Source organism: Apus apus, chromosome 7, assembly GCF_020740795.1.
Source record: "Apus apus isolate bApuApu2 chromosome 7, bApuApu2.pri.cur, whole genome shotgun sequence".
Classification (NCBI taxonomy): domain Eukaryota; kingdom Metazoa; phylum Chordata; class Aves; order Apodiformes; family Apodidae; genus Apus; species Apus apus.
In genome coordinates, this window is record NC_067288.1 from 15,933,073 (window position 1) to 15,946,809 (window position 13,737).

Below are 13,737 nucleotides of genomic sequence, written 5' to 3' on the forward strand. Positions count from 1 at the left end.
GAAGGAATGTGTGCAGCTTTTTATTCCATTGAAATAAGCCTGAGGATTTTTTAACAACTGAATAGTCTTTTCTGAAAGTGAAACTGGCTGGAAGCAAAAGTGAAACGAGTTATTGCATTTCATTGTTCAAACTGAGAGCAACAGCAAAAGTAAATCAAGGTCATAGGTATTGCTAAGTAAACTGAATTAAAACTATGGATTTGTTTACAGTAGCAATGCCACTTTTAGTAATACAGTGAAGAAATTTGAGTGTTTACTGATACCATTATTACATTGACAGAACCCTTTTGATCTTTTGTTTGAGCTTTCTATAGCTCTTCCTCATTTCATCAAATTTCTCTGATCCAACTCAAATGCTCATGGTTGTAAATATCTGTAAGATACAAGTTGCTATAATTTGTATGTGACGGTAAGAGGCAGAGTAGTGCAAATCATGCTAAGAAAGTGAGTCATTTACTCTGGAATGAGTGGAGCCCTCAGCTGGCGTTGGCTTCAGGGGGAGCAGTGCCCATTTGTGCTGGCAAGTGCCGAGAAAGGTGAAGGCTGTGTTAAAGTAGATCGGGCCTGCTTTCTTTTACACCCTTCTGTTAGCTGTTTTGCTGATAATTCAGCCTGATCCTGAAGTCCATTTTTGTCCTTGGGGTGCTAACTTGCACACATTTCTTTTACTGCTTATACCCATGAATAGTCACCATGTTACTTGCCTTGCTGCTTGCTGTCTGTAGCTACAGCTGCAGCCAGTTGATTGTGACCCCTTGGGAATCAGTTTATCTGTTTTGCCACCCCATGGTTTGGTTGGGCTCACTTTAAGCAACACATTGTGCAGTGTGTATTAAATTGATGTATATTGCATAGACTAGTGATATTCCATGGGACTTAGAGAGAATACTGTCCACCAGACATCTCCCTAGCTGGATGTTGGTAGCTGACAGAATTTTTTTCATCACTTCTAAACTATAATAGAAGAGATCTGTGACCCCCTATAGTCCTTAAACAGTGTACAGGAGTTTGTGGCTATTTAATTATTTCTGTTGTAGGCTTTCTCCATACTGGCTATATATGACCTGTAGATATTATGACATATACTGGCTACATGAACTCCTTACTCTTGCCCTTGGCAGTAATGCTGATACTTGACAGGAACTGGGACCTTTTCTCTTACTATGAGCATAAGTGCATAGACAGATTATTTTTAAACTAATTTAATATACACATTTTTTTGTTATTTATTTTGCCAATATTCCAACTCCATCTTGAAATAGGTCACTGTAAGAGATTTATTTAAATTTTTGAAGTGCCTTTCTAATGCAAACTCTGATTCAGCCTCTTAACAGTGCAAGATACTGTAACACAATAATACTATGAGTTCTTTTCTTAATTCTTAAATGTTTCCCTTCCTCCTTCCCTAGTGAAATAGGTGAGAAAAGCAATTGCTTCCACTGCTTAATGCATCACAACTCAAAAACTTGCTCCATCCATGTAATTTTGAATCCCAGCCCAGCTGGTGGTTCCTAGATTTCAGGCTCTGAATATGAGTTCAGCACTTCTAAATTAATCACTCTGAACAGTACTTCTGTCAAAGAGTCTGTGGGGGTTTTTTTTATGCTGGAAAGTTTTCCTGATTTTTCAGATGCAAACCCTGAAAAAGAACATTCTCATAAATGTACCAAATGCAGATAGTATTACAATTTTCTGATTCTGTTTTTTCCTCTTTAAAGTGCTTCTTCTCTGTTGTCTTTTAGTGCAACAAATATATGTGGGATATTCTACTGTTGCATATAATTGCCCTTGTTCTGACTTGGGAAGTACTTTCATCAATATTAAAATGGACACTATAGTGTTTTCATGATGTTCTGTCTCTGGAGGAGAATTTTTTTACCTTGTATCATGAGAAGTTAGTGGAGTGAGTATTGTCCTTTTCATCCGCTGTCTTTTTCTCTTCGAAAACAAGTTCACAGATAATGTCCCAGCTCTCACCAGGAAGTTTGGCTTTTAATAATCTGCCTGCTTATGGAAACATATTATCTTCTCTGAAAACAGAAAGAATGAACATTTATAATGAACTGGGATACATTTTCAGTTGTGATCATTACCACACAGCCCTGGTTTTCTTTCTTAATTTCTTACTGATGCTAATTGAATTAATTAAGTAGAATGTCAAGGAAATCACATAGTTTTCTTTTTTTGGCTTTTTCCCCAAGGATGTTTGTTGAGTGCCATGCTGCTTCCCTCTGTAGAGGCAGCCAGAGTCTCTAGGTGCTGGTTTCTTTGTTGAACTCTGAATGGGAGACATACTTTTCTGGTTAGTCTAGGTGAGGTTTATTGCCATGTAATGCAGATACTTAAATACAAAACTACCAAGGGAGGATTCTGAAAAAATACTGCCTATATTTATAATTATTACAGTTAAATAATGTAAAAATAAGTATGGGAAGTATCGTCATCAACTTCTAATTTTTATTGGTAGTATTATTTACATCTTAAAAAGAGAAAAAATAGAATTTTGCAGGCAGTTCAGAGTATCTCCTTGTGTTGAGTTGGCTGAAAATTAGTATAATTTCAGTGAAAACTCTTAACTTCAATTTTTTCATTTTGAAGCATATGGAATAGCTTCTTTTTTTTTTTTTTTTTTAAAAACAGTATGCTGTAAAATACATTTGAAATATTAAAAATACTTTTTGAAAGAGTTCACTCTTTTAAGACATAACCATTTTTTATAATGCTTTAGATAATGTTTTCAGTAAAGTATTTAAATTAGTCACTGATTGACAGATATCTCATGTTAATGTGAAGATGTTGTTTAGGTTTTTTACAAAGCTGAACCTCCTGTGGAGAAAAAGGGTCTAAGAAGGAAACAGTGAAAATGAGACCCAACAGGAACAAAAAAGAACAATTTGAAAAATCATCAACCATCTTCGTATACAGTGAGTTCCCTAACCAGAGCTGTTTAAAACTACTCATTTCTGGAAGAGGGAATGTGGAAAAGACAGGCCCATATTCTGTCCTGACTTTCCAGGTGCTTGTTGCCTCCCTGCTCCAGTATGGTGACTGAGCTGCTCAGATGAGAACCCTTAACCTGTGCTCCTCAAAAAGTGAACTGGATTGTCTTCATTGATTTAAATACTACTGTCATTCTAGGTAGGGTACATTTTCATTAAAATGGGTGAGAGCATAAACAAACAGGTAGCAGATTTGAGATAATCCCCAGGAATGAGGCAATGAGGTTGCTGATGACAGTGGCCTTTCCAGCTAGAATAGCTGTGAGTGGAGGAGATGTGAACACAATGTACTTGGTTCACTATGACAGGCAAATGATTGAAGAGGGGCATAAAATGAGCCATATTAGACCCAAAACCTCATCAAGCCCCTTGTCCTTATCTCAGGTGTGGTTGAAAGTTGAAGAACATAGATATTTCCCAGTGGAATACTCTTCCAAACACAAACAGGCTGTCCTGGCCTTGCTGAGCCAGACGAGGGGTTTTTCTACTTGGTAGACCTTCATAAGGTTTGTCTCCAGGAATCCAGTCACTTACTGGACTTTTGCATCCACAGTGAGATCCTCCTTCAAGGTTTTCCACAGCTTGACTGTACATTGCGTTGAGTGTGGTATCCACTTGTGTTGTTTGATGCTTTTGAGCTCTCATAATGGAAGAAGCAGTGAATGGATCCCCATTTACCATTGCCCCGCCAGTTATGATTTAACAGGTCTCTATCGTATCCTCCCTGTGGCATGTATTCTGTACTGGAGCATTGCAGTACATTTGGTTGTTTCCTCTCCAGCAGTCATTCTGCAGTTTTCATTATCCTTGCTACTCTTCTCCAAGCCTTTTCTATTTCCCTTACATCCATTTTAGAAGTGGGATCAGAACTGAATACAAGGGTTCTGTGGATTTATGCCCTGATACAAGTGTGCTCTCTAGCTCTTTCACAGGGATTCTTAGCATTTAATTTGCTGCTTTTTTTTCCCCTGACAACTGTGTTCTTGGAACTGAAGTTTTCATTATCTGTTATACTGTCTGTATTACTTGTCCAAGTATTACTTTACCTACACTCTGCTATCCAGATCTTCCTCTTGAAGAAGTAATGAGCTCGGAGCCCATAATTTTATATGTAAAGTCAGAATTGTTGATTCGAGTGTGTGTCACTTTACATTTACTTATATTAAATTTCCTTGATCATTTTGTCACCTAGCAATTCATGTTATGAAGTTCTTTTGCATTTCTTCGCAGTCAGCCCGTGACTTTGCTACCATAGTCATCTTTCCAGCCTCTGGATGAAGCATCTGAATCCCCAACTTTACTTCTGGAGCCCCTTTAAAAACAGATTTTCTAAAAGCTCCTGCTGGATGGTGCTGGCTAATGCTCAAAGTTAAGTTTCAGGCAACAGGGTAAAAGAAGGTGTTGGAGGCAGGATCCCAAAGATGGAGAGCTGGTTTACTTATGTACTGTGTGGTTTTAATAATTGATAGAAGTAGTTAAAACACAGCTCTTGAATGACTGTGCAGGGTGCTGAAGAATGTTTTTCCCCAGTTAGGCCCCTTGCCATATGTACAGTATTATTACTGTAACTGTATTGTGCTATATAAATGAATGATTTATGTAGTAATTTATCCACTCTACCATGACTATGTGACCAATCTATTACTAGATCATATTCAAACCTTTACAATGGCAATATAGCAGCTTTGTATTCCGGAGCATTACCTGCTCTTTAAGCAATAAGACCTGATAAGGTGTACATTATTGGCCACTAGAGCATGCCTCCAGTTGTTCATTAAGCACAAGTCTGGAGACTGCAGTCTGGGGCTGCATCCACAGAAGAAACAGCTTTCAGGCTATCCATACAGTCCCAAAATTGTTTTCCTGGGATGAGTGAACACTTGTAAATTTTATGTGAATCCAAAAAGCAGTTTGTTTGCTTTTAATCAAACTGTTCCTAGATAAAGAAAAATAGTAGCGGGTGGAAAGATACATTCAAGTGATAGCCATTTCTCATCCACATTTTAACTAATGGTTCAGCTATGCTTGACTGGTGATGCCGTGGGCTCTTCTGCCATTGTGGCAGGTGCTGCTATGAAATTCTTTACTCTTTTCCTTTTGATTCTGAGTCAGTTGCTTTCCCTCATGCGTTGGCTTATCTGGCAGGTGAACCACTGTGACTTTTTTCTTTATGACAAAAGAGCTGTGGGACAATAAGCAATGGATGGAAGTGGTGTTTTTATAAGAACACCAAACTAAAATTAAAGCTGCTGTTGTCTGTGACCTACCTGATGTACCTGTGCCCTCAGAGGTGTAATGGCATTGGACTGTACAGACATGATCTGCCGCAGAAAGCAGTGTCTTGGGGCTTAGGCTTCATTACGGGATGATTTGAGGAAACTTGCCCTTAGGTGGCAAGAAGTAGGTACCTACACTGTGACTGATACAAAATCCGTTCTGTCAGTTTGGCAATTCAACAGTGAGTTCATGCTGGGGGGGGAAAGAAGTACTTCCTGAGTGTTTACTACTCCCAGTATATTCTTTTAAATAGAAAATGAAGGATCAAAACAGCTCAGCTGCCAATGAAATGAGGTAAAAGTAGTAATTTGTCTGACAGGCTTCTAAAGGTGTTCCTTCATACCTTTTTTTTTTCATCAATGTTTTAGCCCAGACTAACATTTACTTCCCATGCAGCTTTGCCAAGGGCTGGACTAAAGTTCTGTATTCAGCCTCTTCTTAAAAGAGATATCAGAAGCATAAATGCATCTGATACACCCTTTGTAACAAACTGGGAAGATCCAAAATGTCCAGCTGCCAGGAGAACTCTGCTTGAAGGGCAGTTAGCTCCAGTGCCACATGTATAACCTCAGGGGAAAGTAAGTGGGAAAGGTTTGGAGCAGAGTAAGTAGCCAGAGAAAGACGCAAGGGCAGTCTGGGCAGCATAACAGAGGATCCCCCACAGGAATTACAGCTTAAGTCACATTTCCTTTTGTATTAATTGTTTAAAATTGCAGTTATGATATGAAATAAAGTAGTGTCCTCTGTATCATAGGGTCCCTGACTGCTTTCCAAATTGAGGAGGAAAAATCCAGAGGGAAAAGCTCCATCCTGTCCTGTGTTAGTAGGGAGCAACTTCTCCAAGTTCCTCAAAAAACTCTGTTTAAGCAGTTGCTTGCCTTGTGTTTTCGGTAGAAATATGTATTTATATATGCATATGGAGGCTCAAATGCTCCTACACAATTTATAGAGATGCATATCCTGAAATTCTCACAGGTCCCTGAGAGGTGGACAAATTCTGTCTTAGAGCAGAATAATTCTTCATTTATTTTATTTTCCTTTTTTTTTTTGCTTCTGGAAGAATGGAATCAGTTATCACTGCTGTGATAATTTCACACTTTTGCAGCATATGATGCAACACTGCAAACTTGGCTTGCAAAGCAGTTGATTTAAAACAGTAGAAAGGATCCTAATATTTGTTCCTCTAAGCTTTGTTTATTACTGACATATGGATATGAAAGGGCATAATTTTGGTAGCTAGATCTAATCAGCACTTTGTATATAAAGTGGATCAAAACCACACATCAGTAGCAGTACATCTCAGTGTGTCTGCATTCCAGATCGTTATGTAGAAGAAGTTAACTGTTCCTTTCAGTTCTCCTGGAGCCCAGCTGGTCTTGCTTAATTTCACACTATTTTATATTCTGTTTATTACTGAGGCCAACAAATATTTTATTTTAGCTGTTTGTACATGTTAAACAAACATGGGATCCTGTTGGAATGTCTCTGGCAGAAACATGCTAATTCCTTATACCCTAAGAGTCCCTTCCACACTTGAAGGAGTGGGCTCAGCCAGTTAAGTTAGGCACCCAAACAGGAAAACCACAGACACACGATTACAGTTTCAGCCAAAGCTAAATGGTGCAGCATGAAAGTTGTGTTGTTTGGCTTTTTCACAGTGAGGCCTGCATGAACAGAGACAGCTGGCAATGTCTCTCTCAGAGCCTGCCCACAGGAAGCAGGAGAAAGGGGATTCCTGCTTCATGAAGCTGGCAGAATTGGTTTAGCTCTCCTTCATGAAAAGATCAGCATTGGTACCCCTCAACAAAATGGTACATTATTGTTTCCAGACAATGTCTTAGGTGCCCAGAGACTGGAAAAGTCTAAGGATTTTTGGCTTCCTTTTTCTGCAGATTTCTGCCATGATTGAGGTCACAGGTCCTGAGCACTACTCACGACATTCATGAATCTCAGAGAACTACTGATGAGGTTGGACTGTCAGGAGAAGTGGTGAGTGCCCCCCGTGCTGGCTGCCTGATGTCTTGGTGGTTAGGAAACATGTGCAGGAGATGCTAATTTGGGCACTTGAAGGGATATTTCAAAGCCAGTCTTCCACTGTCTTGCCAGTGCTCAAACCAGTGGGATGTTAGATTTAAAAAGAAAGGGCACTACTGTAAAACTCCATTAAAAACAAACAAAAAAAAGCCTACTGTTTTCTTTGAAAGACTGTGGTGCAGTCAATTCTATTATGTAACTCCAGAATAGCTAGAGACACCTTCTTCTTTGCATGAGTGTCTCACATTCAAGGAGATAGAAATTTAGATCCAACCTGTGTTCATGCCTCTTCTTGGCTAGTTCTTCTGGCTCCTTCTGAGACCTCTGAGCAGCTGGTGCCACCAGCACTACCTAAATTTCTCATTCTTTACTTAGGAAACTTAGACATTAACACAGATGTTGTTGTGCGCCACTTCAATGGCTGAATGTCCAAAAGTAAGGTGTACCAATGTACAACTTGTAGTACTTTATTTACCTAGCCCTTAGCTACTAGGGTGGTACATAACTTAGAAACCCTTGAGGGACATGGAAATCTGAATATAGGCTGCTAGATCATTCCTTTAGAGGGTGACAGTGAATGATCATTGTGACTGTGGTCTGTTATGATGAAGCACAACTGTGCTACTTTATTTATTGTTAATAGAGACTGAGCTGTATATTGTGCTCTTAAGTTGCCATTGCCAGACTATAGCTGGAGAGTGCTTGGGACTATGAACTAGTGCTCAGTAAAGCTGTCTGGTTTCACACTGTGTCCTTTGTGGACTGTGAGCTGTGCTGACTTCTGAGGAAAACTAGAGTGTTTCTTTTTTAACTCTGAAACTATAAGCAGTTTGGTCCTTAGCTACCGTAAAGACAGTTTCACTACATGACGTGCTTCAACAATTAAGATTGGCTGCAGTAACCAAGCTAGCAGTGCTCTCATTTAACTAGGAAGGAGCTTGTTACTTATTCTTTTAAAATTCTTCAGATCTGAAAATTATTTCCAGCCCTTTGGTTCAGAAGAGGTTAGGCTTCTTGATTTACCCCTTATATCTAATAGTAGTTATTTTGTTTTCAGAAGGATTGAACCAAGTTGCATGCAAGCATTTTTTGAATGAGGGATCTTTTTTGTGATGGTTTGATGGTATTGTAGATACTGATTTCAGTTTAGTATTGTTCCCTCAATAAAAATTGTTCAGGTGTGGTATTAGTAGAGTAAAATAACTTAAGAGTGATCAAAGATGTAGGACTTCTGGTTTCTATGTGAACTGAATTTTTTTAGTCTTTTCTCATGTTGGTGGGTGGAAAAGGCCAAGGGATGGTTTATTGCCTAATGAGGGCAGAATACAGCTGGAGAGGAAGCTTGAAACTCTCTAGCAAGGTCTGCAAACAATCTAGTCACATCAAATAGATGCCCACTGTTTGCCAGAAATCAGTGAAATAGGGAGATAATGAGGGAGATAATGAGGATAATGAAATAAAAAAAAAAAGAGAGCACTGTTGTTCTTTAATACAAGTGACCATTTTTTTAGATGTCTCATTTACATCGGCGTTCTTATGAGTTTTGGCCCATGTTGATTTTACAATACTTGCATTATGGCTTTTTACCAAAGCTGAGGAAGCACCCTGTGGCTGGCCTCACTCTATGCTCGATAAGCTATTACAGTAATGATGTAGTTAATGGTTTCTGGAAAGTTTATATCTATCTGCATTTGAACACACTTTTTTTGGGCTGAAAATTGAGAAATCACTGGTATGTAATGCAAGTCCTGGGCGTGCCAGCCAAGCCTGTAGAAAAAAGCTCATTAGGATTAATCTCTAGCAGGGTGACTAATGCAAAGGGAATGAGGTACTTTCCTCCCTGAGACAGCAGAGATTTGACATAGCTTTCAAAGGGGCTTCACTGGAATGCAGTTGGTTGCTTTGTGCAATAGGTATGCCAGGTTATTTAATTTAGAATCGCTGCATTAGACTAGAGAATACTGTACTAAATTAAAGGAGATATATAACAGCATACTCCACAAATAGATTTAAAACAAACTATCTCTGTTTGGAAGAAAAGAGGTACATAATGATCCAATGTACATTAAGAGAATTAAAGGCAGCAGCATATGAAAGCTGTCTTACCTCTTGCTCTGCTCTTTGAGCTTTGCCAGATTTTTATGTTTGAGGAGCCATATTTATGAGTGATATATTTGTTATATCCCATCTTTGTCTAGTTTTCACAGTGACTTCCACATATAATATCAGAAAATTAGATGCAGCCCAAGGTTACTAATGTGGTAGTTTAGGAAGGAGTAGCTAAAGACTTACTTTACTAACAGTTCTCTGAAGTCTTTTTTGGGTGGAATATAACTTACTGGTAACATTTGTGTAAAGCAGTGGGATTTTTTCCTCACAAGTGCTGTAGTCAGCTAATAGCAGTCAAATTCTTTTGAGTGGTATGTAATTGTTAGCCCCATAAAAAGAAAAATAAATTGCTGTTTTTATCAATAAAGCTAGACAGAGCCAAATGCCAAAACAAAGAAAATTTGACTAAAATTTACAGTGTTTAACCGTTTTGCATTCCTGAGTAACTCTGGTTTTTGTAGTTTCAGATTGAGAAATTTATATTTTGCCTCTGTGTTTCTTCAGAATTTCATTCGTATTACATGTTTCGTTCTGGATAAGTTACCAGGCAGGTAGAGGATATGTGGAGATCCTTTCTAAAACTCTTAATCGTTTTTCAAAGAAAGTTAACGGAAAGGGTAGATTTTCTTGGTAATCCTTTCAAAATTAAAATATAGCACAAAACCACTATGTGTAAGTGACATTAAATGTCTTACTTTAACTAAAGATAGGAAATTCAAAGTGAATAACACTTTCTTGTAAACTGCCCTCATGTATTACAGCTGACGGTGGGGAAGCAGAGGTTCAGAGAGCAGTTCAGATAATAATCTTAAGAGTTTGCATATTGCCTGAACCCCAGTAGCTGGGAGAGCAGGATAGATGTCGTTCAAGATCATTCTTCCTCATGAGAGATGTGGCATTTCCTTTTCATGGTCATGCTGAACACAGCTTTTCTTTGGCTGGATTATGCTCCTTTCATAGAATCATTCCCTGGCTAACACTATGGCTGAGTGTCACACATGCAGTTTCCAACAAACAGAGGTAAAAATTTGAATCTGAAGCCTGGAGGATCTCTCTCTGGGATTTCTCTCCCATCTCTAGTTAAAAGAAACCCCAACTTGTCAGAAACAGCTTTTAAAATATTAGAAGGATCCAGATTATCCCCCATTTTCATTTGGGGTCCAGGCTGTCTTTTTTTCATTGAAACCAATTCAGTTTTCTGTGTTTACACACTTTATTAGCTTCATACTGCCAGTATATCAGATAAGCATCAGTTAGGCACAGCAGGACTTGTTAGGGAGAATCTATTGCAGAGCTCCAGTAATTCCTGTAGTTTATAGGTCATTGTAGAAGTTTATTAAAAATTTCAAAATATTCTGACATATCTAAGAAAGGTTTTGTATGTCTTAGTGCTATTATCCTTTAAGCAGAATGGCAGATTTTTGTGTTAAAAAAGGGTATTTAGTATTCTTGGATTTTTTTCCCCAAAAGGTAAAACTGCAGTTAATTTGAGACAGCAGAGAAACTTTGCCTTTCAGCCACTAACATTAATGTTAGCCCATATTTTACAGAACTCTTGCAAGTAGTGCCTGCAGTCTCTGATTAATGTCAGAATCTCCTTTCAGCTTTTCTCTGAGCACATTATTTTAAAATTTGCATAATTGTTCAAAGTTGCATGTTATCCTGATACTACCCCTAGTAAATGATACAAGAAAACACAACACAACAATATGTTACCAGCAGGATCAAAACAGAAAGTGGCACTTTTATGCAGTTGTGTATTTCATGAATCAGGGCAGTAATTGGAACATATTAAGGATTTCCTTGACTCCCCCTATTCTGCTCCACCTCTGTTCCTCCTGAAACTCTCCGTGTAAACTCTGAGGATATTTAACACATTTTAAGCTGTCCAGTTCTCTGTAGCTCCTTGTAAAGTAATTTGGAGTAATGATTCCTACTTGGTGAGATGTGCTCAGACATAAGCTCACACATACACATAGCAGCACATAAAGCATGAACTTGTTAAAGATTTCACCTTTTAAGAAATGACAGAATAATTACAGGACAAGGTGTCCTTCATGAGTAAAAACAACTAAGCTAAAGTGCTTTCAAGGCTGGCGTGGCCTACTTCTCTATAAGCAAGCAGCATAAATCATAAACTGCTAAGGGATTGATTCATACACTGAGTGATAACTGGAGCCTATATAATGGTGTATATAAATGTGTAAATAACATATATCAAACTGAATTCAGTTCTTAGTTACAGGTAGACAACAGAACTGAGTTAATATAGCCCGAACCCTGACTCTGTATACAGATCTAGAAAATGGAGAGGATGAACCGTGTACTTCCTTAGTGAAGGGAAAATTCCCTTTTCAGACTTCTTCCGGAGGGGATTGTCATAGTAAGTTGGCCTCAGCCTGAAACTTAGTGTATTAGAAGTTCTCAGTCTTGGAATGAGTGTTCCTGGCTTTAAAAACAAATGAAAAAAAGGGGTGTAGTGTGTAATTTTACCTGTTAGGGGTAAATAAAAGTAAAAGTGTTGACATTTGCAGTATTTAAAAGAAAACTTGCCTTAGCCAAAAATAAACACAACCTGAAAACAGAAATGTCATCTGGCTTTTTAAGTTACCTCTTATCTCTTACAGTGTCTCTTGGATGAATAAATTGTTCAACTTCCTTGTATATTTTTATTACCTGAAATATTTCAATTGTGGCAGATAATCTTTAATAAGGAGATGATGTTTCTTTCTATGAACACTTCAACTGGACAGATTTCACATATGCTCTAGCATTGGCAAAGGCCAGGTGAATCCTGAAGAGCTGTAAGCAAGGGTAACTTAACCTCTCAAGGTTATCCAGAGATTTCAGGTACATTAAGATGATACTTGTCAAAAATACCTACTCTTTACACCCAAGGGTGCTTCTATTTCTTGCACATAATCCTAGGGCCACAGTTTCAAAGATACACTTAATAGACTTCCCTTTGTCTAAGAAAAACCTTTGCTCCTTAATACATAGTGGCACATTGCTTGGTCTCAATAGCTTAACATTTGCATGCATAGGCAGTAGATTCTGTCATTTATGCATGTAGATAATAGAATTTACATGCACAAAACTCATTTGGGCTCGGCCTCAGAACAGATTGGGAGGACAGGTATTTAAGATTTGAGGGACAGATGCACAGTAGGGGACTGCAGGGTAAGTAATGGTTGGGTCTGGAATATTGAAATAAAAAAAGGATGAAGACAGTGCTCATCTGTGTTTGAGTCGTGCTGAAAGCAAAAAGACTTCAAATACAAAGAGCAAGATAAGAATGATATCAAAGGTCACCTTTCATTGTGAAGAGAACTCTGACTTGGAACATCAAATTTTCTTTTCTAAATACATTTTGCCCTATGTCCAGTGATGGCCTTTAATGCATCTTTCCTGAAATTTCAGCCAGAGCCTAGTGCTTCGTGTCACTGATAGCAAGTAATTTAGCAGAGACTGTAGAAGGACCAGTCCTTCAACTCAGGTGAGTTTTTTAGGCCCACTGTAGTAAATGCAGCAATGTTGGTTTTGTGCCAAGAAAATGTGCTTGAATATTTAGATAATTTCAAAATCACTTTTGTTTGTAGAGTCTATTTGATCTTGGTCAGCCAAGAATAACATTCTGGTTCTAAAGTTCAGGGGCATCTTTTGCAGTGTAAGAGGAAATTGGTGTCCAGATCTAAATGCTGCCTTTTGGGCACCCAACTAAACAAAGCTAGTCACCCCCACCAGGGCTACAGGAAGGTATTGTCCGGTATCAAACTATGAAGAGCCTTTTACATTTTAATTCCACAGTGGTCACTCAGCCTATCCCACTCTTTGCTTAAATAAGATCTCACTGAAATGAATATGAGTCCCTTTGGCGTCAATAGGATATTTTTCTGAGCAAGGAGAAAATTCTGTGGTGCTATTTCAGTGCACTGTCTGTGTAATATCAAGGCCTCTGCAGCATACACTTAAAACACAACTGGGTGAAATATGGAGAGAGCACAAGTCTTAATTTTTAATTTATTTGGTTTGTCAGATTATCTTCTATAGTATCAGATTGTTCTGTGAAAGCTGAGGCCACAGGAGTCCCATTACATTTCCTGGCCTAGATCCTGGAGTGGTGTAAATTGGTGTAGTGCTGCTAGACTAAGTGAAACTGTGTTGATTTCTCTAGCTCAGGATTTAGCCTACTACATCTGAGATAGCTATAAAATCTCACTGTGCACTTTGAAAGTTGTACCCCATAAATGCTTTCACAGTGCAGTTTTTTATAGTGTCTGTAGGAAACCCACTTTGTTTCTGTGGCTTAAGAGCACTA

The 13,737-nt window shown here is 38.4% G+C and overlaps 1 long non-coding RNA gene across 6 annotated transcripts in view; it reads left to right on the forward strand.

Moving 5' to 3' along the window:
- Positions 1-13,737, forward strand: part of LOC127387346 (uncharacterized) — a 508,224-nt gene that overhangs the window by 310,637 nt on the left and 183,850 nt on the right. For 5 of the 6 annotated variants that reach the window (XR_007890099.1, XR_007890101.1, XR_007890103.1 and 2 more), the window contains one exon: positions 7,169-7,265. The exons of the other annotated variant lie outside the window; for it this stretch is intronic. This is a non-coding gene — a long non-coding RNA (uncharacterized LOC127387346). The remainder of the gene's footprint in view (positions 1-7,168; positions 7,266-13,737) is intronic. 6 annotated transcript variants of the gene reach the window in all.